Here is a 23,082-nt window from a genome sequence, read left to right as displayed (position 1 = left end):
GGTCTAGACAAGTGTTTCCACATTTTATTTGGCCTTGGAACTCTTTTAAACTAGAAAGAATTTTGCAGAACCCCTAACAATAGTCTAATATATGGAACTGAAAAAGTAGACTACAAATAAGTAAGGATAATAATAAACATGCTAAACAAGGTCATGAGATCAAGATTTAGTTTAACTGCACATATTTAAAAACAAAAATCACATTTAATGTGTACAAAAAAATTTTAAATCATAAAATGTTATTTTGATGGAATTTTTTTGTGGAACCCTTATTTTCACTTCATAGAACCCCAGAGTTCCGCGGAACACCATTTGGGAAACACTGATCTAGATGGTGATTGTGAAAAGATGCCTATCCTTTATTAGTCAGTGATGTTTTACTTGTTTTAATGTTTTCATTTACCTTTGTTTTCCCTGGTATCCCTTTTCTTGCTGCTGAAATTTAAGACTTTGTTTATGCATGTGTTTGTATAAAGGTTTCACTAATAGCGGTCTCTCTCTCTTCCTTCCCCCACTCCCTACAGAAATGAGCCAGATAACATGGTACAAATATCAGAGAGGTCAACACAATAATATTCTGACATGGTGTGCTAGTAGTTGTTGTAATAAAAAAACCTGATTTTTTCCATCTGAACATTTTGAGGAATGTACATGATTTACTAAGTTTATGTCTAGACTGCAAGCTTCTTTCAGAAGAACCTTTTTTCAAAAGAGATTTTCCAAAAAAACTTCTTCTGAAAGAGAGTGTCCACACACAAGTGCATTGAAAAAGCGATCTGCTTTTTTGAAAGATAGTGTCCACACTGAATGGACTCTCTCTCACATTTAAGCTGTGATTACTATGGATGGAGTGGCCACCAGTGCACCTGTGCTTTTTCCTCTTCTTTCGAAAGAACTCCCTCTTCCACATCCACACACACCTTTTTCCAAAAGAGCTCTTTTGGAAAAAGGCTTCTTCCTCACAGAAAGAGGTTTACCAGTGTCGGAAATCCCCTCCTGTTCTGTCTTCCCCTTTTCTTCCTCAATTTTTATTAATATAGTTTTAGAAAATAAATATATATAAATGTTTCACTCTTTTTTTGGTAGAGTGGGAAAGCTGAGAATTAGCTGGAACATGTATGCCATTTCTGTCTTTTTAAAAATAAAACAAGAAACAACTAGTAGTGACTGGTATTTGATTATTGTCCTTGTATGCTGGCAATTCTAAGTCACTCTGCCTCATGCTAAACCTTTCAGACCTTTATTCACAGTAAGGATAATAAAAGTAGAAAAAATACCATGCCGCACAACTCTACCAAAAACTAAAACTATTACAAACAATAAGGCTTGGTTTTATAACTGGAGTTTTAGAGGTTTTACACAATGGCTGATAGTGGTCAGAATAAAACATGCATTTAGAAAAGAAAGGGGTTTCTTGAAAGTAGGGTGGGGTGGACTTTTGGAAAGGGTTGGGAGCAGGAGTCAAGGGAGATCAATTCCTAACTGTAGAAGCCAACACAGTGAAGAGCCTGCTGTGTTAAGCATAATCTCTAAAAAGTGAGTGCTCTATTAAAATGAGGCAGAGTGAGATAGAAATTCTTGAATATAGACAAGCTCTACCCCTTGAATGATGTTGCTCTTGGTATTTGTATTATATCACCCAACTATTTTCAGGGGGAAAAGGGTACCTATATGTGGTATAGATAACCCCATAAGAAATCCTGTTAGGACCAAGGTCAATATACTGTCTAACCCTGGAACACAAAATTGAGACACTATCAGTTTTACCTCATAAAATATTTTCTGGCTAAAATAGAGAGATTTAGCTTCCTCACAATTAATTCGTACATTTTTCTCTGTCATTTTAAAAGTCTGTTTGCATTTCTTATATGTTTATACTAAGTTGTGAGTGAAGTAGTAGTTCTGGGTGCTATTTTAATTTTCAGCCATGAACCTGGATGATATTTCACTTGTAGATTATAATTCAGTGTGGGAGAGCTATAGGACTGTCTTGAATTTTTGAACTACAGGATTATTTTCTAGAAAAAGCCAATCAAGATTATTTTTTAAATGCCAGTGATAGGAAAAATCTACCACTACTGTTGGTATTTTGTTAATTATCCTCACTGGTTTAAAAAAAAAAGTGCACCTTATTTTGTCTGAATTAAGAATCAGTTTCCAGCAACTGGGTCTAATCAGTCCTGGTCTGCTAGAATGAGGAGCCTTTTGTTACAGAATTGTTGTCCTTCACGCAGGTACTTATAAACTATGATCACGTTAGCTCTCAGCCTTCTCTTTATTAAGTCAAATAGATTGAACTCCTATATCCACAAAGGTATTTAGGAGCCTAAGTTCTAGTTTTAAGCGCCACTGTGCAATTAACAAAACCTTCTCTTGGCTGCTGCTGCCTACCCTGGTAGACACCTACATTCATTTGGTACTTGAGTTTTTGCTGTGAAAGTACCCTAGACACCTATATTTCTGCCTCGGGGAATGTGCTTTAGGGATGTTAAATTTAGTTTAATCAGCTAATCGACTAGTTGATGAAATTTTCATCAACTAGTTAATATGCTGGGGAGCTACAGAGGGGTTAGCTCCTGGCTCTGGGAGTTAACCCTGCTGTGGCTCTGCCTTTTAAATGCCAGCCCTTAATACATTTAAAAGGCTGATGCGCAGTACAGGAACCTGGCGCAAACTGGAACAGCTGGATTCCCAGCTTGTGCCTGGTCCCCCTCCACTGTGTTTATGATTTTTAAATGTATTAAGAGTCTGCCAGGTGTATTAAGAGTGCACCTCTGCTTTTAAAATGAAGTGTCTGAAACTGGGCATGAGCTGGGAATCAGCTGATTCCTAGCTCGCACGGGTCCAGCTAGCTCTCTGCCTCCCCCCGCCCCACCCCAGCAGAGATAGTGCTGGGAGAAACTGGCTTTTAAGCTGGCTCCCTCCAGCACAAACTCCTGCTTCCCCTCTTAGAGGCAGCAAGGGGGGGCGGGACAACTAGTTGAGGGACTAGTTGACAATTTGATAAGCTTTTGCTTATCGGATAGTTGGCTAGTCAATTAGCTCCCTAATGTGTATTGCTGCCTCATTAAAAGAATCCAGATGCCTGTGTCCCACCTAAAAGCTGCACATGATCTTCTGGCATTTATCTGACCCATAAGGCTCAATCTGGTTTGTGGTCTTTGAATGTGCCTACCAATTTGAGTCCTATTTAAAATCTGTCCAGAGGAGGCACCACAGCTCTTTTAGCTCAGTTTCTTACACTCACCTGAGATGTGAAACACTCAGGATCAATTCAGCCCTCTGTCTGATAGAATTTTAACAGGAGAATGCTCTAACTATTGAAGTAGGGGATATGTTGATGTGGGTCTCTCTCTCCTGTTAAAGCTGTTCCACTTTGGATAAATATAATATAATTAGAGCACGGGGATTGGACCCTGGTCCAATTCTGGATGGGTCCCCTAGCTGCGAAGGTATAAAATCACACTCTCAGGCATTCCCAGACTGAGTGCTCTAACCACTGGGCTAAATGTTATAAGGTGGACACCATAACTTACTCCTATTCTGGCCATTTTGTGTGGAATGAGGTAGGTACATAATTAATTCTCATAAGAAACAATTTAGGCACCTGTCTGACTCCAAGAGGGATTCCTGGTTGTGGATCATTAGCAAGGAGGTGCCTGTCTGTGAGACAGAGCTTGGGACAAACCTCTCTTGTAGGTATCTAATCGGGTAGCTCAGGCAGATCCCCACCTTGGGTACTGGCTTTTGTGGATTGCTTTCTCAGGCACCTATTTCTCTGATCCCTTCACTGCATGGGGAGTCAAGATGCCAAACTCAGGCTTTGTGGCTCTTTGTTCCAGTAATTTTGTAGGCACCTACAAGTTAGGCAATGCAGTGCTCGGTCCACTGTGGATCTGGGCCTGGAAGTCTGTCATTTTTAGGCATATTTTCCAAACTTTTAATCATTATTGTGGCTCTTCTCTGAACTTGTTCGAATTTATCAACATCCTTCTTGAATTGTTGAAAGCAGGACTAGTCACACCAGTGCCAAATACAGAGGTAAAACAATCTCTTTCCTCCTATTTGAGATTCCCCTGTTTATACATCCACATGTTGCATTAGCTCTTTTAGTCATAGGGAAAACAGGACTGTATCTAGGTAGCTACAGCTATAGGCTATGTCTACACTGAATAGCTTTCCCAGGATACTGGAGGTATCCCAGAAAAACTCTGCCGCATTCATGGAATGTGTCCACTTTTTTGGAACAGTTTCCAAAAAAGGGGCATGTTCTTTCAGCGTCCCTGTACTCCTCATTTTATGAGGAATAAGGGTTCTTCGAAAGAGGAGGTTTTTCCCACATTTGGCCCCATATAAATAGGCCAAAGGTCAGAAAAGCCTCTTCCAAAAAAACAAGCGGAAAAAGATACATAAATTGTGGTTCACAACTTGTGTATCTTTTTCAAAAAAAACCCCAACCAAATGCAGTGTAGACATAGCCATAGAAACACAAAATTTGTGTCGCAAAATATGTGAACAATTTAGAAGGGTGAACAGATGGTACAGAGGGAAAGAACCTATGTCATACAGGAAATGGTATAAAGAAACATTCTGGCATTCTGTGTGTGCCAATGGCATTCTTTTGCCAGTTTGCTACTGTGTGTGTTATGAGTTTTTAAACTATTTTGGGATGTGGTCTGATTTCTGTTTCAGAGTAGAAAGACAGGTGATTTTGATGTTTAAGTGCTGGCCTACAGATGATTTAATGAAGAGAAGGAAATAGGGCTTAAGAGTAGGGGCTATAGTTTCATCAGTCTTTCATCAGATAATTCAAACAGTCTCTCTTTGGTAGAAATAATTTTTAAAAAGTATTTACAAGTAGGGAGTTGCATCCCAATATCAATTTGAGATCAGTTTGACATCTTCAGAAAAATGTACCTCTTGCCCCAAATGTTGCTTTCATATGACATTTGTTTCATGCTTCTCAAAGTATCAGAAAGGTTTCAATAGTCCCTTTATGTTCCTTGTCAATATAAAGGTAATGAAAAACCAGCTGTAGAGATGTTATGGGAAATAACTTACCTACCTCACAAGAGTGCAATGAGAATTAATATTTAACACAAGGTCAGTTACTACTGTGCAAAGAACAGCCTTTAGAATTCCCCAAAGGATCAAAATTGCTGACTCCAGTTCTGTGGTTTTTCAAACTACAGGTCGTGACCCAGTACTGGGTTGTGGAATGTCAGGCACTGGGTCTTGTTCTGTAGGTTGATCAGGTGACCCGTGGGGGTGCTAAGGCAGGCTACCCACTTATCCTGGCACCACAGACTGCGCTGTGCCCCAGAAGCAGCCAGCAATAGGCCCGGCTCCTAGGTTGGGGGATGAGAGCATGCATAGGGCTCTCTGGAATTCCTCTGCCCCAGGCACTAGCTCTGCATTCCCATTGGCTGGGAACCTGCTGCTGGCTGCTTCTAGGGGACAGCATGCTCTACAGTGCCAGGGGAGGCAGGAAGCTTGCCATAGCACTCCTGCTGCACCACTGACTGGGAGCCACTCAAGGTAAGCACCTCTTGCCACAGCCCTGACACCCTGAAAGCTGGAGCCCCCACATAAACCTCAAAACTCTCATCCGGAGCCCATGTTCTAGTCAACTTATGTTGGGTCACAGGCATCAACTATATTCTTCAACTGGGTCACAAGAAAAAAGTTTGAAAACCACTGCTCTAGTTTCAGTAGGGCCCTATCAAATTCACGTTCTACTTTTGTCCACTTCACAGTCTTATTTAAAAATAGTGAATTTAATTATTTCATCTATTTAATCTGGCATTTCACAGCATTGGAGTTGTAGGGTGTTGACTCCAAAAGGTGTCATGGAGACATCACAAGGTTATTGTAGGGGGAGTCACAATATTGCTGCCTCGACTTCTGAATTGCGGCTTGTAATGGTGCTGTCTTTCAGTCTGGACAGTTGAAGAATCGTGGCTACTAGCTGGGAGCCCAGCTGTAAAGGCAGAGCTGCTGCCAGCAGCAGTACAGAAGTAAGGATTGCATGGCATGTTATAGTATAGCTACTTCTACTTCTAAACTGCTGCCTGCAGAACTGGGTCCTCAGTTGGCAGTGGTGATTGCAACTCCGCAGGTGGCAGCAGAGAAATAAGTGTGCCACAGTAGGGTATTTGCATCCCCACTCTTACTTCTGCATTGCTGCTGACAGGGCATTGTCTTCAGAATTGGGCACCTGGCCAACCGTCACCACTGTCCAGCTGCTCAGATCTGAAAGCAACACAGAAGTAAGGGTAGCAGTACCACAGCCCCCCTAAAATAACCTTTTGAACCACCATGCAGCTCCCTTTTGAGGCAGGACCCCTGATTTTAGAAATGCTGGTCTCTCCCATGAAATCTGTATAGTAAAAGGGCAAAAGCACACAAAAGACCAGATTTCGCAGGGAAGACCAAATTTCATGATATGGTTGTGAATTTGGGAGGGGTCTGTTTATTAGTATAGACATTTTTTCTAGATCTTGATCACCTGCGCAGAATGTAAGAAAGAACTTTTGCTACAGAGATCACCAAGTTCTCCCAAATTTCTCCTCTACCTACTTTTTAAGCCTTTGTGGTGCTGCTCTCCTGATCAGAATAAAATTGTAGAAGAAGAAACCCTGAAAATATAGCAATTCTGTATTTGATTAAACTGTTGGTTGGCATTCCACAGCTGATAAGATTGTGGCGACTCTAGTCTCAGTAGAATTAATGGACTCTGCTCCCTATAATATTATGTCTCTCTAAATCAGGGGTCAGCAACCTATGATTCACAAGCCAAATATGACTTACTAGGGAGCCAGATATGGCTCTTGTGCAGCTTGAGCTCAGCCCATTGGTCCCCCTGCAGTAGGGAGCCCACACTGGTGCTCCAGCCTCACAGCCCCCAGCAAGATTGGAGCACCAGTGCCAGCTTCCTGTGTGAGCCTCCGCCCCAAGATCTGACTTACAGGAAAGAAGCTGGAACCAGAAGCAGCTGTGTGGGGCTTCTTCCTTGTTCTCCTCCCTGGCCAGGGGAACAGCAATGCAAGGACACACTTCCTGGAGACTTTCCCTGATGTGCCCACTGGAGCAGCAGAGAAAGCTTCCAGTGCCTGGGAGTGGCACACGGCATGGAAATAAGTGCCCCCTCATGCCCAGACCCTGCATCCCCTCCCTTGCTGAGATCCTGTACCCCCAGCCTGCTCCTGCTCCTTTCCCCCTGGCCAGACACCTACCTCCAGCCTGTTCCTGCATTTTCCCTTGTGCCAGCACCCTCTCTACTGACCAGATTCTGCCTCCTCCCTTGCTCCTGCCCTCTCCCCTTGGCCAAACACGCCACACCTCATGCTCTCACACACTCCTGCACCCCACCTTCTGCCCCGATCCTGTTTATCCATCTCTATCCTACTCACTGGCAGCCCTTCCCTGCACACTGAACCTCTTGTTTTTGGCCCCAGAGCCTAGGGGGCCCTACAAAATCCACTAACCCTTGAACCCCAGAAGAATTAATCCAGCCTGAGGCCTTGAACCTCAGTCCTCCCTCCCCTCCCCATCAACATGGGGCTGGAGCACGAGGGAGTGCGGTGTTTCAGTTGGGGCCACATCAGTGAGGGTTGGGTTTGGTGTTTTTTTCGGCGCTTCTCACTTGTGTGGTCCCCAACTGATTTTTTTGTGGGTCAGTGGCCCAAAATCCAAAAATGGTTTCCCACTCTTGCCATAAATAAAGTCAATGTTGAAACCTTTGTTTTAAAGGGGTAGCAGTGTTAATCTCTAAGGGTATGTCTACAAAGTTAATTCGAACTAACAGATGTTAGTTCGAATTAACTTTGATAGGCGCTACACACGCGATCCACTAGTTCGAACTTAATTCGAACTAGCAAAGCGCTTAATTCAAACTAGGTAAACCTCATTCTACGAGGACTAAGCCTAGTTCGAATTAACTAGTTCTAATTAAGGGCTGTGTAGCCACTTAATTCGAACTAGTGGGAGGCTAGCCCTCCCCAGCTTTCCCTGGTGGCCATTCTGGGCACCACCAGGGAAACTCTTCTGCCCCCCTCCCAGCCCCGGAGCCCTTAAAGGGGCACGGGCTGGCTACGGTGCCCGTGCCAGGTGCAAGCCTGCCAGCACCCAGCCAGCAGACCCTGCACCTGGCACGGCTCGAGCCAGCCACCCGCTGCCACCCAGCCCTCCGCCTCTTCCCGGGACCAGGCTGGCAGCTCCCGGGAGCCTGCCCGGGGCCGCAAGAGGCAGGCGCCCACCTGGTCTAGTGTGGACATCGTGGACCTCATCCACGACCTCCGCACTAGGCACAGGAAAGTGGCCGTCTAGGGCAGGATAGCTGCCAGCCTGGCCACCCAGGAGCAGGTTTGCATGAAAATCAGGGTTGTCCAGTGAGACCCCCGACCCTGAGCCCTGAGCTTAGAATGGCCGTACTGGGTCAGACCAAAGGTCCATCTAGCCCAGTAGCCTGTCTGCTGACAGCAGCCAACACTAGGGACCCTGGAGGGGATGGACCGAAGACAACAACCAAGCCATTTGTCTCGTGCCATCCATCTCCAGCCTTCCACAAACAGAGGCCAGGGACACCATTTCTACCCCCTGGCTAATGCCACTCAATGGACCCAACCTCCATCACTTTATCTCACTTCTCTTTAAACTCTGTTCTAGTTCTAGCCTTCACAGCCTCCTGCAGCAAGGAGTTCCACAGGTTGACTATTTGCTTTGGGAAGAAGAACTTTCTGTTATTAGTTTGAAGCCTGCTACCCATTCCTTTCCTTTGGTGTCCTCTAGTCCTTCTGTTATAGGAACTAATGAAGAACTGTTCTTTATGCACCCTCTGCACACCATTCATGCTTTTATAGACCTCTATCATATCCCCCCTCAGTCTCCTCTTCTCTAAGTTGAAAAGTCCCAGTCTCTTTATCCTCTCTTCATATGGGACCTGTTCCAAACCTCTGATCATTTTAGTTGCTCTCCCATCCTCTCTCTTCCCCTCTCCCACCTCCTTTTCGCAGTCTCCCCAAGTTTTGTTCAATAAAGAGAGTTTCTATTTTTGAACACACGTGTCCTTTATTTTGTACATCAGGAAGGGGGCTAGGGAGGGGAAAGTGGAAGGAGATGAGGGAGGAATGGGGTACGAGCCCCCGATGGGGAGGACTGGGGTGGCTCTGTGGGCTCCTCGGGGTGGAAGCTCTCCTGCACCCCCCCTGGATGGCAGCCTGCGGCAAGTGCAGCCGAGCTGATGTCCGAGTGCTGTGATGTGCCGAGTGTGGGCACTCAGGGCACTCGAAGCCAGGACTGCTTTGCAAGTGGGGCACCCCTGAGAACTGTCTGTCCGGGGTGGGGGGTCGGGTTCCTTTAAGCACAGCCCTCGGCTAGCCTGTGACAGCAGCTCCACGCTCTAAGTCCTATTCTGATGCCCTGCCGGCACTGCTTCTGGCCATCCTTAACCTCGGTTCAGGGTCCACTCAGTGTGGACATGCTAGTTCGAGGTGTACCGGTAGTTCGGAATAGGAATCCTAGTCCGAACTACCTAGTTCGAGCCCCGTGTAGCCGCGCTGCACGGGGTTCGAACCAGTGGGGTTTTAAAAATGGCGGCTCCCCACTTATGCAAATGAAGCCCGGGAAATTCAAATCCCGGGCTTCATTTGCAAGTGCGGTATGCCTACATTACCCCGCTAGTTCGAATTAGCGGGGTAGTGTAGACATACCCATAGTCAACTAGTTGCTTACACCCCTACATCTGGCTGCAGCGATCCTGGCTCTGCTCCTCACCCAGCATTGTTGCCTGAGTGCAGCAGCTCAGACCTGGCCAGGGAAGATAATTCAGCCCCAGCCAACCCCCCACATACTCTAATTCCCATCCTCAGTGCTCTGTCCTGCCTCTTGCACCTCCCTCATACTCCTGAGCCTCTCATGCACCCTGACCCTGAGTCCTGCTCCCTCACATTCACAAATTGCACCCCCAGCAGTAGCAGAAGTCCCATTAAATAAAGTCTTTGGGTACAATGTTTAATTTATGCTATTAATCATCATGTTAATTAACATTATGTTGTATATTTTCAGTCATGCAAGTGGGCATTCTTATACTAGTTCTTGGTTGACCATTTGTTCTGAATTTTGATGTAATTTGGCTCTTTGGTTTGAAAATGTTTCCAACTCTGTTCTACATAAATAAAGTGCCATTACAGGATGAACTCACACACAAGCATGCATGCTTGTGGTAGCACTCTTTTGTAAATAGAAGTAGGTCCTTGCCAATGAATGAACAAATAAAAGTTAACCACAAATACAACAAAATGTTCTTACTAGCATGGTGTTTCCTCTTTTTATATCTGTCACTGGAGCCCAATAACTGAATGAACCTTAGCCCCATCGAGTTTTATAGCAGTTTAACCCTTCCTGTGCAGATTCCTTAACTCTGGAGGCCTAAAAAGAAAACCATGCTTTTGGTCTTGATTCTATTTGGGTAGGTCCTGCCCAACTGTCCAGGGTTTTCTGGGTCCCAGAGGAGGAATTTTCTGATCACACGCACAAAGTTAAACTTATCAATATGTTTAGACAAATAAAAAGATGTTAAGTGTTAAGTTTATGCTATACTTCCTGTGTATTTAAAAATGGATCTAAGTTACAAAGTTCAGATTGAAACTCTTCCATACTTTAGGAGGGTTTGGTTCTGGCAAAATCAAATATGACGGTGCACATATCTACTATATATGTGGGAGCGTTTGTCTGTGTCCAAGTACTTCTAAATTGTAAAACCTAGAACCACCAAAATCGGTCTACAGCTTCCTCCTATCATAACTTAAAGCAAGGTAAGGGTAAGGGTTTGATTATGCCAGGAGAAAGGGATTGCTTCTCAAAACCACACAGAAAAGAGACAATCACCAGGCAGGTGAAAGGGACTGGCTGGGGGCATGCCCCCACGTCTGGGAATGCCCCAGCTCTGAGTCTCCCAGGCACCCTTTTTTGGGAGGGGGCTAAGATTCCTCCACTTTGTATGGTAACATTCCATTCATTTCCTGACACAGGGTAAAAACCTGCAACATGCAGTTTGCTGCATTGCTCACTCTACCTAGGGAATGCAGGGACAGATGAACTTGGAACTGATCCAGCTGTGCCTGCTAGAGGTGGAATGGCTATGGAGAGGCATTTTTCTCTTGTCCCCATGCTGTGGAGGTGAGAGGGGGTTGGGGGTAGTCCTCTCTTCCCACAGCAGCCTGCATACTGAACCCTTCATCCCTAGCCCCACCCCACAACAATGACTTAAATGAAGCATGTACATTTGTTTTTCTAGAAAACAAAAATTAAGTTAAGGACTTGGTCAATGCTAGGTAAATCTTCTAGTAAGTACTACAGGAGAAATGTCAAACCCTAAATTTCAAGACATCATGCGTCTGGAAAATATAGACATCTATTTAAAAACAGACTTTTTTACTGCTTCCTTATTTTTGAGCTCCTCTGCCTACTTCAAATGTGTGTGATGCTTAGTGTTGCCAACTGCCACAAATTTATGTGGTGTAATACAAATCTGGCCACTGGTGAAGGAGATTTCTATTCAAGACACAAGCAAAATTGGGCCCCATTGTGTTAGGTTTTATATAAGGAATCTATATAAGGTAGAATCATCTATGGAAGGTACCTTTAAAGGTTATCAAGTCTAATACCCTGCACTGGTGGCAGAAACAAGCATCATAGACCATCCCTGATGGATGTCTGTCTAAATTGCTCTTAAAAATCTCCAGTGAGGGCAAACTTCCCAGGCAATTTATTCCAGTGTTTAACCACCCTGGCAGTTAGGAATTTTTTCCTAATGTCCTACCTAAACTTCCCTTGTCGCATTTTAAAACCATTGCTTCTTGTCAGAAGTCAAGGAGAACAGTTTTCCCTCCCTCCTCCTCATAACAATCTTAGATACTTGAAAACTGTTATGTTCCCTTTCCATCTTCTCTTTCCCAGATTAAGAAAACCCAAGTCTTTCAGTCTTCCCTCACAGGTCATGTTTTCTAGACCTTTAATCATTTTGTTGCTTTTCTCTAGACCTTCTCTAATTTTTCCACACCTTTCCTGAAACAGGGAGTATAAACAGAGTAAGAGACAGACAGTATCTCCCTGAAGAATTACAATCTAGTGCAAAATGTTTTGAGAGAGTTGGCAATTTCTGCTGTAGCAATTTTTAAAATATGAACCACTATGCTAACCCTGTATTAGTACATAGATAGTTTACTACTGACACTGTACATTACTTTAACAGGATCTTAAAAATAACTTATTGGTAATACAGGGATTGAAAAAACTCTTGCAAATGAAATAATATTCTCTATCCACTTAAAACATGTGACATTGTCACTAGCAATAAAATAGTTGTGAATAAGTACTAATCAAATACATTTACATATGCCACATATAACATTTCAATACAGGACATTACTTTCACAACTATTTACAGTGCTCTAATGCATCTTGTATATTATACATACTTACAGAACTTACTGCAAGTTAAGAACTCAGTTTTTAAGACTGAGATGATAAAATCTGATCAGTCCTTCCTTTTTACATTATTCCATAACTTGAAAACAAGGGGCTGCTCTATAAGTTAATATAGGCATGTTGTCACAGCGTGGACTCACTGCCACAGCAGCTCCTGCTGGTAGCCCTGGGAATTAGCTTTTGTTTGCTCGCTGGACACCTTCCTCTAGCTGGTTTCTCCCTGTGTCCTGACTTCACTCTCCAGTCCAAACCAACATCACTCTTGGACCACAGTGTCCGCTCTAGTGTTTCTTGACCCCCTTCTGGGGGAGGGTTGGGCCGCGTTTATCAGTCTTTGCACTCCAGGCAACACTCAGTTCCCCTCCCAGAAAACATCAATTTCCCCTATATCCTCCTTGTCTCAGTGACCTACTGCCAGTCTTCATCTAGCCCCAGCCTCAGGGGCAAACTGCAGTCTGTAATGGCCACTCATCATTGGCAAGGGAAGGGGGGTGGACCTTCTATCTTTGCCTGCCCTGGCTTCCTCTCTGCAGCCCTAGTAGCTTCAGGCTGTGCATCCTGAGAGCTTGCCTGGCCAAATCTTCCCTAGCACTGCTTTACCTCCAGCAAGAGCAAGTCCTCCTTCTCTCTCTCTGGCTATGTCTAGACTAAGTCCCTCTGTCAGCAGAGGGATGTTTATGAAGCACTTCGAAAGTGCAAATGAAGCCGGGATTTAAATATCTTGCACTTCATTTGCATAATCATGTAATGGCGCTTTTTCGAAAAAGCGCTATTTCGGAATTGAAACCACAGTCTAGACACGGTTCTTTCGAAAATGGGGCATTTTTTCAAAAGATCCTGTAAACCTCAAGGTTCTGTAAACCTCAAGCACCCCGTTTTTGAAAGAACTGCTTCTAGACTGCGGTTTCAATTTCAAAATAGCGCTTTTTCGAAAGAGCGCCATTATGTGATTATACAAATGAAGTATGGGATATTTAAATCCCAGCTTCATTTGCACTTTCAAAGTGCTTCATTTACATCCTAAAGAGGGATGTAGTCTAGACATAGCCTCTGTGTCCAGGAGCCAGTCTTTATTTAGCCCCCAGCTGGGCCCTAATTAGCAATATCAGCCTCAGCTGGGGCTTCACTCTCAGCCCTCACTCAGGGCTGGGCTTTGCCCTCAAAGGGACAGTACAGGGCAGATGCCCTGTCACACACACATAAAACAAAAACTAAAACTTCTTTATACATGATAATTATTTTCATGTATTTAAAATAATTATTTTCATTCTTTCTTTTTAAGTGTGGTAGTGAGTGTGGTGCTGCAGAAGACACAAAACAAGCCAATCAGTTCTTAGTCCAAAGTATTTCTCGTTCATGAGGCAATAGGAAGAGGGCACACTAGGGAGCTGAGAGGAAAGAATAACTTGAAGTCAGCCAAGGGAATGAAATATTACCAGAGGTCAAAGTCAAGCGCTGTGCCTTTGTTAACAAAGAATTGGGATACATTTATGGCCATCTGTAATTAAACGTTAAGATAAGAGGACTCAAGTTTCATGCTACCAAGTGTAAACCCTTCATTTCTGATCTGAAGAAGGAATCTCCCTGTTGCTTCACCCAATTTGCCCAGTGAATTGTGGACATATTGTAACCTTTTATGGAAGCATGTAAGATAGGCCACTGTTAGAGGCAAGATATTGGACATGAATCACTAGTCCAGTTTGATAGGTAGCATGGATGAGTTTTAACATCTCTCTCTTTAAGAGGGACTATCTCTAATTTTCAGAATTATATTGACCATTTAACCAGTCTTATTATTGACAAATCTCTTTGGGTCTGGATCTGATAGTGAGCTATTTTTACTCCATTGTGACTACAGTCTTGAATGGAGTTACTTATGATTTACATTGAATTAAATGAGAATAGAACCGGGCCTTCTGTGTCCAGTAGTCCAATGGAGTTCAACGACTTGTCATTATCTCTTTAAGTCTATATATAGCAAGCCACAAGCTTAAAAAAGAAAAATATGGTAAGTTGTGAAAAACTTAGTGCCCCCCAACTGAGATTGTTTGCTTATGTTTTGCCCTCACAAAGAACTGAACGGTACTTTCATTCTGAAATCCTACTCATCTCAGAGAATCTGCAAGAAGCAAATTTTTCACCCAGATGCCCCTTTGCCTCTATGCTACTATTTTTTATCTCTTACCTTTACATTTTGTTTATCAAGTTATTTACCCTTACAAATAATTAATTACTTGTGTTCTTTAGGCAGTTATAGCTAGATATCCAATTTACACACTCAGGCCTATTTTCACAGAGATTGAAGGTTATGCACAACTTTGCTTACAGTTTTGAATTCTGTATGAAAATTTGACCAAGTCACATTTTTGTTGTTTAAAATAAAACCTAGCACATGTAAGAAAGGAGGGGGAGTTGGAGAGTCTCTGCTTTCATCAAAAGCAAACCAATATGTTTTGACTTCTTCTTTTTGGCAGCATAAAATACACTTAAAATATCCCTATTATGCATTTTTTTCCTATTTCCACTTTCAAAATCATATGACAGACTTTGGTAACAGTCAGTTTGCTATATTTATATTCCTGTGACATTTACCTTTTAAAAGTTTCATCCAATATACCAACATAAAGTGAGCACAGAAGTAGAAAATTTACATACCACTTTTCATCGCTTAACTAACATAGGGCCCTGTTCTGAAATTCTTACTGACTAATCGCACACTGGCTACTCAAAAGAGTAACTACTATTCAGTGTAAATGAGGGTTGCAGATTTGGGATCAGAATTGTGATATACTATCTTGTGAATAAGGGGGATGCGGTATACGTGGTAAACCTAGACTTGAGTAAAGCATTTCATGTCTTCTTGAATGACATTCTTTTCAATAAACTAGGGAAATACAACCTAGATGGGGTTACTTTAAGGTGGTGCATAACTGGTTGGATAACTATTCTCAAGAGTAGTTATTAATGGTTCACAATCATGCTGGAAGGGCATAATAGGTGGGGTTCCATAGGGATCAGTTTTGGGAACGGTTCTGTTCAATATCTTCATCAATAATTACATATTGGCATGGAGAGTATGCTTATTAAGCCTGCAGATGATACCAAGTTGGGAGGGGTTGCAACTGCTTTGGAGGATAGGGTCAACATCTAAAATGATCTGGACAAACTGGAGTAATAGTCTGAGGTAAATAGGATGAAGTTTAATAAGGACAAATACAAAGTACTCCACTCAAGAAGGAACATTCAGTTTCACACATATAGAATGGGAATTCACTATCTAGGAAGGAGTTCTGCAGAAAGGGATTTAGGGTCATAGTGGACCACAAGATAAATACGAGTAAACCTTATGATACTTGGGGAAAAAAAAAAGCAAACATGATTCTGGGATGCATTAACAGGAGTGTTGTGAGCAAGAAAAGAGAAATGATTCTTCCACTCTATTCTGTGCTGATTAGGTCTCAATTGGAGTACTGTGTCCAGTTCTGAGCACCATATATCAAGAAAGATGTGGAGAAATTGGAGAGGATCCAGAGAAGAGCAACAAAAATTATTAAAGGTCTCAAAAATATGACCTATGAGAGAAGACTGAAACAATTGGGTTTGCTTGGTTTGAAAAAGAGAAGACCAATAGGGACGTTATAGCAGTTTTCAAGTACCTAAAAGGGTGTTACAAGGAGGAGGGAGAAAAATTGTTCTCCTTGACCTCTGATGATAGGACAAGAAGCAAGGGGCTTAAATTGCACCAAGGAAGGATTAAGTTGGACATTAGGAAAAACTTCCTGACTATGAGAGTGGTTAAACACAGGAATACATTGCTTAGGGAGGTTTTAGAATCTCCATCACTGGAAATATTTAAGAGCAGATTAGACAGACACCTGTCAGGGATGAAGATGGTGCTTGGTCCTGCCATGAGGGCAGGGGACTAGACTTGATGATCTCTCAAGCGCTCTTCCAATTCTAGTATTCTATAATTCTATGATTCTATCTCTACATGCTATGAAAGTGTGCCCATCAGAACTCTGTGTTTCAAAACCCTTTAAATTGAAGCAGGGGCATTTATATCATTTTAATTCAAATTACATAATGTGTTTATAATCTTCACAGCACTGTATCTGCTGTTAGTTTGTACTGAAGGTACTTTCAAGCAATTCATTTGGCTGACTCTGTGGCAAAGCAAAGGCTAAAGAAGAGCAGTTGTACAGGATGGAAGAAGATATATTTAAAAAACACAGTTTTTCTGGATGGGAATCCATCAATTAAGCATAGCGGCTTTGCACCACAGAACATGAATTACCAGATAAATGTTGCCATACCTAAAGTGTAGACGAACTTGGAAAATACAGAATTTTGAGTTGGGATTTATTTTTTGTTTTGCTCTTCTGGGTGGCGACATCATAGGCATGCGCAGCACATTTCATTAGGGTGTGCACCCGAATAATTTTTTTTAAATGTACTCTTTGACCCCCATTAGCCACACCCCCTGACCTCTATTAGCCATGTCTCTGGGGGTAATACTTTTGGGGCAATATGGACACATGACCAGAAATAAAAGGTGTCCCCCCCAAGGACTTTTCCCACCATTCTCTTACGAATAGGGATTAGTTTGGCCCTCACCAACTGCCCCCCATGCAACTATCCTGCAATTCCTTTAACCCAACGTGTGTGACATTAACTCGGGCGGTGAAGAGGCTGGGGGAAGTGTCCCCTCTAAGAGTTTCCTCTCAGGAGCACAATACATTTTGTGTTGTGCACCAGTACTGAGTTTGTGGCTTGTTTGGATGTGCCACTGTGGCACCCAAGTTATTAATAAGTATCTTGTAAACCTCTACCCTTTCCCTCTGCTGCCATGTCTCCTCCCCTTGCTCCATCAGCTCCCCTGGTGCCTGCTGCCCCCAACCCCCCACCCTCCTCTGCTGTCCTGACTCCTGCCATTCTCACTGCCCTTAGCCTTCTTAAGACCTGCCCCCCTCCACCAGCCCTTCTCTCCCCGCCTGTGCCCACTCCTCCAGTAGCCCCACTCTGATCATGTGAGCTACCCCTCCTCATCCCCTCTCCTAACACCTCCCACTACACTCCTGCCCTGCCTCTCTCCTCTGGTGCTGGTCCCTCCCCTGCAGGTGTCTGCCCTTCTGCTTCACCCCCAGAATCCCCTGGCACCTGTACCTTCCCTACCCCTGTACCCTCCTGGTGCCTCCCCCTTCCCTCACTGCCCCTGCCCCCTGTGCCCTCTTTTTCCCTGATGCCCACCCCCTCACCACCCTCTGCCTCCGTCCTCCTCATTCCCCTGTGTCCTCACACATGCCTTGCTTGATCCCTGCCTTCCTCATGCCCACCCCTTCTTTCAAGCCTTCTCCCGGCACCTTCCCTTCTTCCCTTTAGCGCCCCAAAGCCCTTCCCCTCTCCTCTCCTAGCATCATCCTGTCCCCCCTCTCACTGACACTTCCCCTCCTGCCCTTTTCCTCATTGTCTCCACTTGGCCCCCTGGCATTTGTCTCTCTCCTCCACTCTGTCCCTTGGTGTCTTCTCCTTTCTTCTCCTGACCTGCCCCCTTCCCCTCAGCACAAGCCCCTTCTTCTCTGACCCTTTCCCCCTATTTTTCCCTCCTCCTCCAGCAGCCGCCAGCTGGTCTGAAAGGGTATGTCTACACTACCCTGCTAGTTTGAACTAGCGGGGTAATGTAGGCATACCGCACTTGCAAATGAAGCCCGGGATTTGAATTTCCCGGGCTTCATTTGCATAAGCGGGGAGCCGCCATTTTTAAATCCCCGCTGCTTCGAACCCCGTGCAGCGCGGCTACACGGGACTCGAACTAGGTAGTTCGGACTAGGGTGCCTATTCCGAACTACCGGTACACCTCGTTTCACGAGGAGTAATAGTAGTTCGGAATAGGAACCTAGTCCAAACTACCTAGTTCGAGCCCCGTGTAGCCGCGCTGCACGGGGTTCGAACCAGCGGGGATTTAAAAATGGCGGCTCCCCGCTTATGCAAATGAAGCCCGGGAAATTCAAATCCCGGGCTTCATTTGCAAGTGCGGTATGCCTACATTACCCTCCTAGTCCGAACTAGGAGGGTAGTGTAGACATACCCTCACAGAGTTCTAGGGTCGCCCTGACTGTCGCCCTTCTGGTGCTCCCCCTATTATGTCTCTTAGGTTTCTCAGCCCCCTTTTGGGCCACAAACCTCTACCCTGCACTCTCTGGTTCCCAAAGTTCCAGCAGTCTCCCCATCACCTGGTGCCTGCACCGGGTCCAACTCATAGGGTTGCCAGGTGTCCGGTTTTCTACCGGACAGTCCAGTTTTTGGGCCCTCTGTCTGGTAAAAAAAAATCCAGAAAATACCGGACACATGCAATGTCTGGTATTTCCTGATTTTCCGGCTGGGCGCCAGACTGAAGCCTGGTGGTGGCGGGGGGAATGACTGGAAGGTTGGGCACAATCGGCACTGGGAGCCTCTAGTGGGGGAGGGGGAAGCTAGCGGGGGATCAGGGGCCGCAGGGCTGGCCGGGAGGAAGGGGGAGCTGGGAGGAAGGAGGTGCAGGAAGCAGAGCTGGGAGGGGGGGTTGAGGAACACGGGGTTGGCAGGGAGGAAGAGGGAAGCTAGGAGGAAGGGGGGATGGGAAGCAGCTCTGGCGGGGTGGGGGTCAGCTGTGCTGCCCCCGACCCCCCGCATTGCCCTGACCCAGCCGCGCTGCCCCCGACCCCGGGCCAACCGTGCTGCCCCCGACCCCCCCCCAGGCCAGGCCAGGCCAGGCCAGCCACGTTGCCCTGAGCCAGGCCAGCTGCGCTGCCCCCGACCCTGGGCCCCGCCACATTGCTCCCATCCCCTGCCTGGGGGCAGGCACACCCCCCACTTTCCCACCCGGGGTTTAAACTTGCCTCGCTTGCTGGGGAGGCGGGGTGACGATTCTGCTCCCTGCTGCCTGTTTCCATGGGGTCCTAAGACCCACCGGTTTTAGCCACGCACGCGTGGCAAACCCCACGCATCATCCCCTTTGAAACATTAGGGTGTGCCTGGGCACACCCGGCACACCCCGTTCGCACGCCTATGGGTGACATGCAGATTTTGTCAAACATTTTTCTGATAACATTTGAGATTGTTGGTGAAAAGCTTACTTTCAGACCTCCACTGTTTTTCTGGCCCACTCTGCCAGACTCCCTTATGACCCATCCAGACACGCTAGTCAAATTATGTTGGGTCGTGGGCATCAACAGTTTTCTTCAACTGGGTCATGAGAAAAATAAATGAATACCACTGCAGTAAGACATTATTTAGAAGTAGATAAGTGCAGGCCAGATTTGGTTGCCTGATTCCCTTACTGTTTACTGGAACATCCACTTTGAAGTGCTAATCATCCCTTAACATTAAAGCTAGGAAACATTTCTTTAGCTGGTATGGATGTTTTAAGAGTTCATCACCAAGTTTACCATAAACAATTATTCCAATGACAGACTACAATGCAATGGTTGGAAATGGGAGTAGGAGATCTGGGTTCCAGGACAAGTTCTGCTTCTGACTCATAATGTGATGCTAGTCAGATTACTCAACCGCTCCATGCCTCTTCCTCCTCTGGAGAAAGGGAATGCTGATATAGATCTTTATAAAGAGCTTTTATCTCTACAGATGACAAGTGCTGTATAATTGTCAAATATTATTATACTGACAGATTTAGGAGAAAGGTTTCTACCTACTGGTATTTGTTCCAAGGAATCAAATAAGCATGTTTTGATGCTTATACACTTGCATATCTACAAGTGCCTCATGTAAAGTTACCTCGTGTATTGACACAGAATTCTGATACTTAAAGTTGGAAGGTATTAACAGTTTGATGTTTTTCAGAGGTGCTGAGCACTGTCTGGTCCATGAAAGCTCATCACCTATTAAACCATCTTGTTAGTCATTAAAGTGCTACATAGTTTTTCCTTTTGTTCTGTGGTAGTAGTGAGTACTCACCAACTCTGCAAATTAGACTATAATTGCTACCATCTGAGAGAGGCCTGCAAGAACAGGGACAGATCCTTGACAACAGGTATTGTGAAAACCTGGAAGGGTGGCACCCCGAAACTCTCACAAGTGACTGGAACAAGATGAGTGATGTGTCAATAGAGGGCAGTTTCAGTTTCTAAAGAATGATTTTAGTAGTAAGCAGAATGCTTGTAGGAAGTTACAGAAGGAAAAATTAAAAACCTGCAGTGAAGCACTAGTATTGACATTTTGGTTACGTACAGGTAAGTTTGACAATGTTAGATTCTCTTCTAAGAACTGGGGCAATTTTGAAAAAAAAAAGTTGCCAAACAACATGTGAGGGTTTTTAACTTCCTTTTAGTAATGGAAGTTGTAGATAAGAAGCCCCACTGCTTTAAAAATGTACAGGTACGTACTCCACTAGAGATTCTATACCAAATCCTGGTAAACTCCTCAAATAGTAATATGTTGTTAGAATTATGTGAAATGGGGAGTTGGTTCCTAATTATAGAGGTGTGAATTTAACAGTGTTTCAGTCTAAATACCACCAGTAGCAACTGAGTATTGTATTTCCTCAATGTTGATAGTGATAGTTTTTTTTTAAATGCATCGTCTTTAACCTTATTTTTGTCAAAAGGTTTTTTATTTGTTTTTGTGTGGCTTAGTACCGAATAGTCTTGAGTTGGTGATGGCTGGTAATGAAATGAGACTTTGTAGAAGCACCAGTTTTTAACTCATAGTTGATTTTGCTTTTGTCTTACATTCCTCTGTGTGTTTTAGTTGATTAAAACAAAGATTAGAATGAGGGGATTATAAACTGAGGCAAATATTTATTGGTATAATTTGCACCTGCTGCCACCTGGAACAGGATTTGGTGTAAGAGAGAGCATGATGGGGGCATGTGTGTATATGTGAGAAAGAGAGATTGCAGTTGGCTAAGCAAGGAAGAAATTATAGACAGGGATGTTTTAAGATGGACTGCAGTCAGAACTGGTAATTTTTAAGTAATTAAAACAAATATTTTCTTACCTGTCCTTTCCCTATCAACTCCATGATCTTTTCTTTTTTAAACAAGGAGTGTCAAACTCATCCCCAAATTTGGTGCCTGAGTTAGTGATGTGAGCAGACAAGATGAGCATGAGTTACAACAATCTTTCTTCACTACAGGAAAGATGTGTGATCAGATGATCAGCAAAATGAAATTTGTATATGTCTGCCTGTGCATGCATGTGTGTGTGAGAGAGGGAGAAAGTTCTTGCCATTTTTTAGATAACTACATATTAATGTATTTATAAGAATATAAAAGTACCACTTCCATTTTTATAATCTTATATACATAAATTCTAACCCATTTTCATAGTTTTTAAATTTACATATAAATCGTAGACTAAATTTATAATATATGTACAAATATACAGTATTTTGATAAGATGGGATATGTGCACTGAGAGAATCTATATATCTGTGCAGGTAAGCAGGTAGATATATGGCAGGGGTAAGAGAGCAGGTAGCACAAATAAAAAGAGGCGTTCAGTGACAGGACCAGACCAGGAGAAGAAGATGTAAAGGTTATAATTTCACTTGCTGTCACCATAAAACACATTTTACATTAAACACATTTTAAAATGTATAAATTATTTGGTTCAAGACAGAGACTAAAGAACAAGAAGGTAGACTGGGCAGTGACATAGGTGCTCAAATTTTATTTAAAATTCATTATTATAATGCAGTATTGAGGGCTCACAACATTTGAATATTTTTAGCACTATATTATGAGATTGTCATTTTATCCATATTAGATCTGAAAAGTCTACCAATAATTTATGAGGACAAACATGCATGCATTTCCTGAATGAATTTTGAAACACTGGTGTGTGCAATGATGTGTTAATGGACTTGGACGCTGAATTCTCTTTTTCATTAATGGGAAGGTCTTTGCCTCCATGCACATGATAAATAAGAGCACAAATTAGAATCTTTAGAAAGCTGACAACACCTGTTGTAGATAGAAGGAAGAATACTCACTTGCTGATTTGGGGAACTTTCAGTATTTGCCTCGAGCTTGCTTTTTAATAAACTTGGACATTTCTCGTCATCAGTGCCTCATGTGAGAGCTCATTTTTAATCTTAGTTTTCATAGGACATTTTGGCCCAAATTTTCAAACATGTCCACTAATATTCAGGGCTTTAGTTTTGGAGTCCTCAACTTGAGACATTGAGACTTTCAGAGATATTAAACACCCACAATTCCATTTAGCTGGTATCAGTTACAGAGGTGAGACTCTTGAACAGGTCGGATATCTACATAAAAAACCCTGTGAGTTCCCTGACCAAGATTTTCAAAGGTGACTAACAATTCTGAGTACTTAAATAGTTAGGTGCCCAATGTGAGATAGTTTAAAAGGGCTTGATTCTGAGAAACAGGTACTTGGCACTTTCTGAAGTTGGACTCCCCAAACTTACGCATCCCAAATCACTAATAAGTTCTGAAAATTTTGTCCAATATAATGTATAAGGTCAATTTTCAAAACATGATCGCTATTGATGCATATTTAATTTTATGCATACATGGTAAATGCAAAGTTGCATGTGCACAAATGGAGGCCATTTTGAAGATGTGGCCCATTGTAT

The 23,082-nt window shown here is 43.6% G+C and overlaps 1 protein-coding gene across 2 annotated transcripts in view; it reads left to right on the top strand.

The window, feature by feature from the left end:
* Window positions 1–23,082, top strand: part of TEC (tec protein tyrosine kinase) — a 102,754-nt gene that overhangs the window by 2,077 nt on the left and 77,595 nt on the right. Inside the window, exon 1 of one of the 2 annotated variants that reach the window (XM_025179918.3) lies at window positions 20,216–20,714. The exons of the other annotated variant lie outside the window; for it this stretch is intronic. The gene's annotated coding sequence lies outside the window, so the exon portion shown is untranslated. Of the gene's footprint in view, window positions 1–20,215; window positions 20,715–23,082 lie in introns of those variants that run through there. 2 annotated transcript variants of the gene reach the window in all.

This window comes from Pelodiscus sinensis, chromosome 4, assembly GCF_052426305.1.
Source record: "Pelodiscus sinensis isolate ZL-2025 chromosome 4, ASM5242630v1, whole genome shotgun sequence".
Classification (NCBI taxonomy): domain Eukaryota; kingdom Metazoa; phylum Chordata; order Testudines; family Trionychidae; genus Pelodiscus; species Pelodiscus sinensis.
The sequence above is the reverse complement of the archived record's forward strand: the minus strand, read 5'-3'. Positions and strand labels throughout refer to the sequence as shown.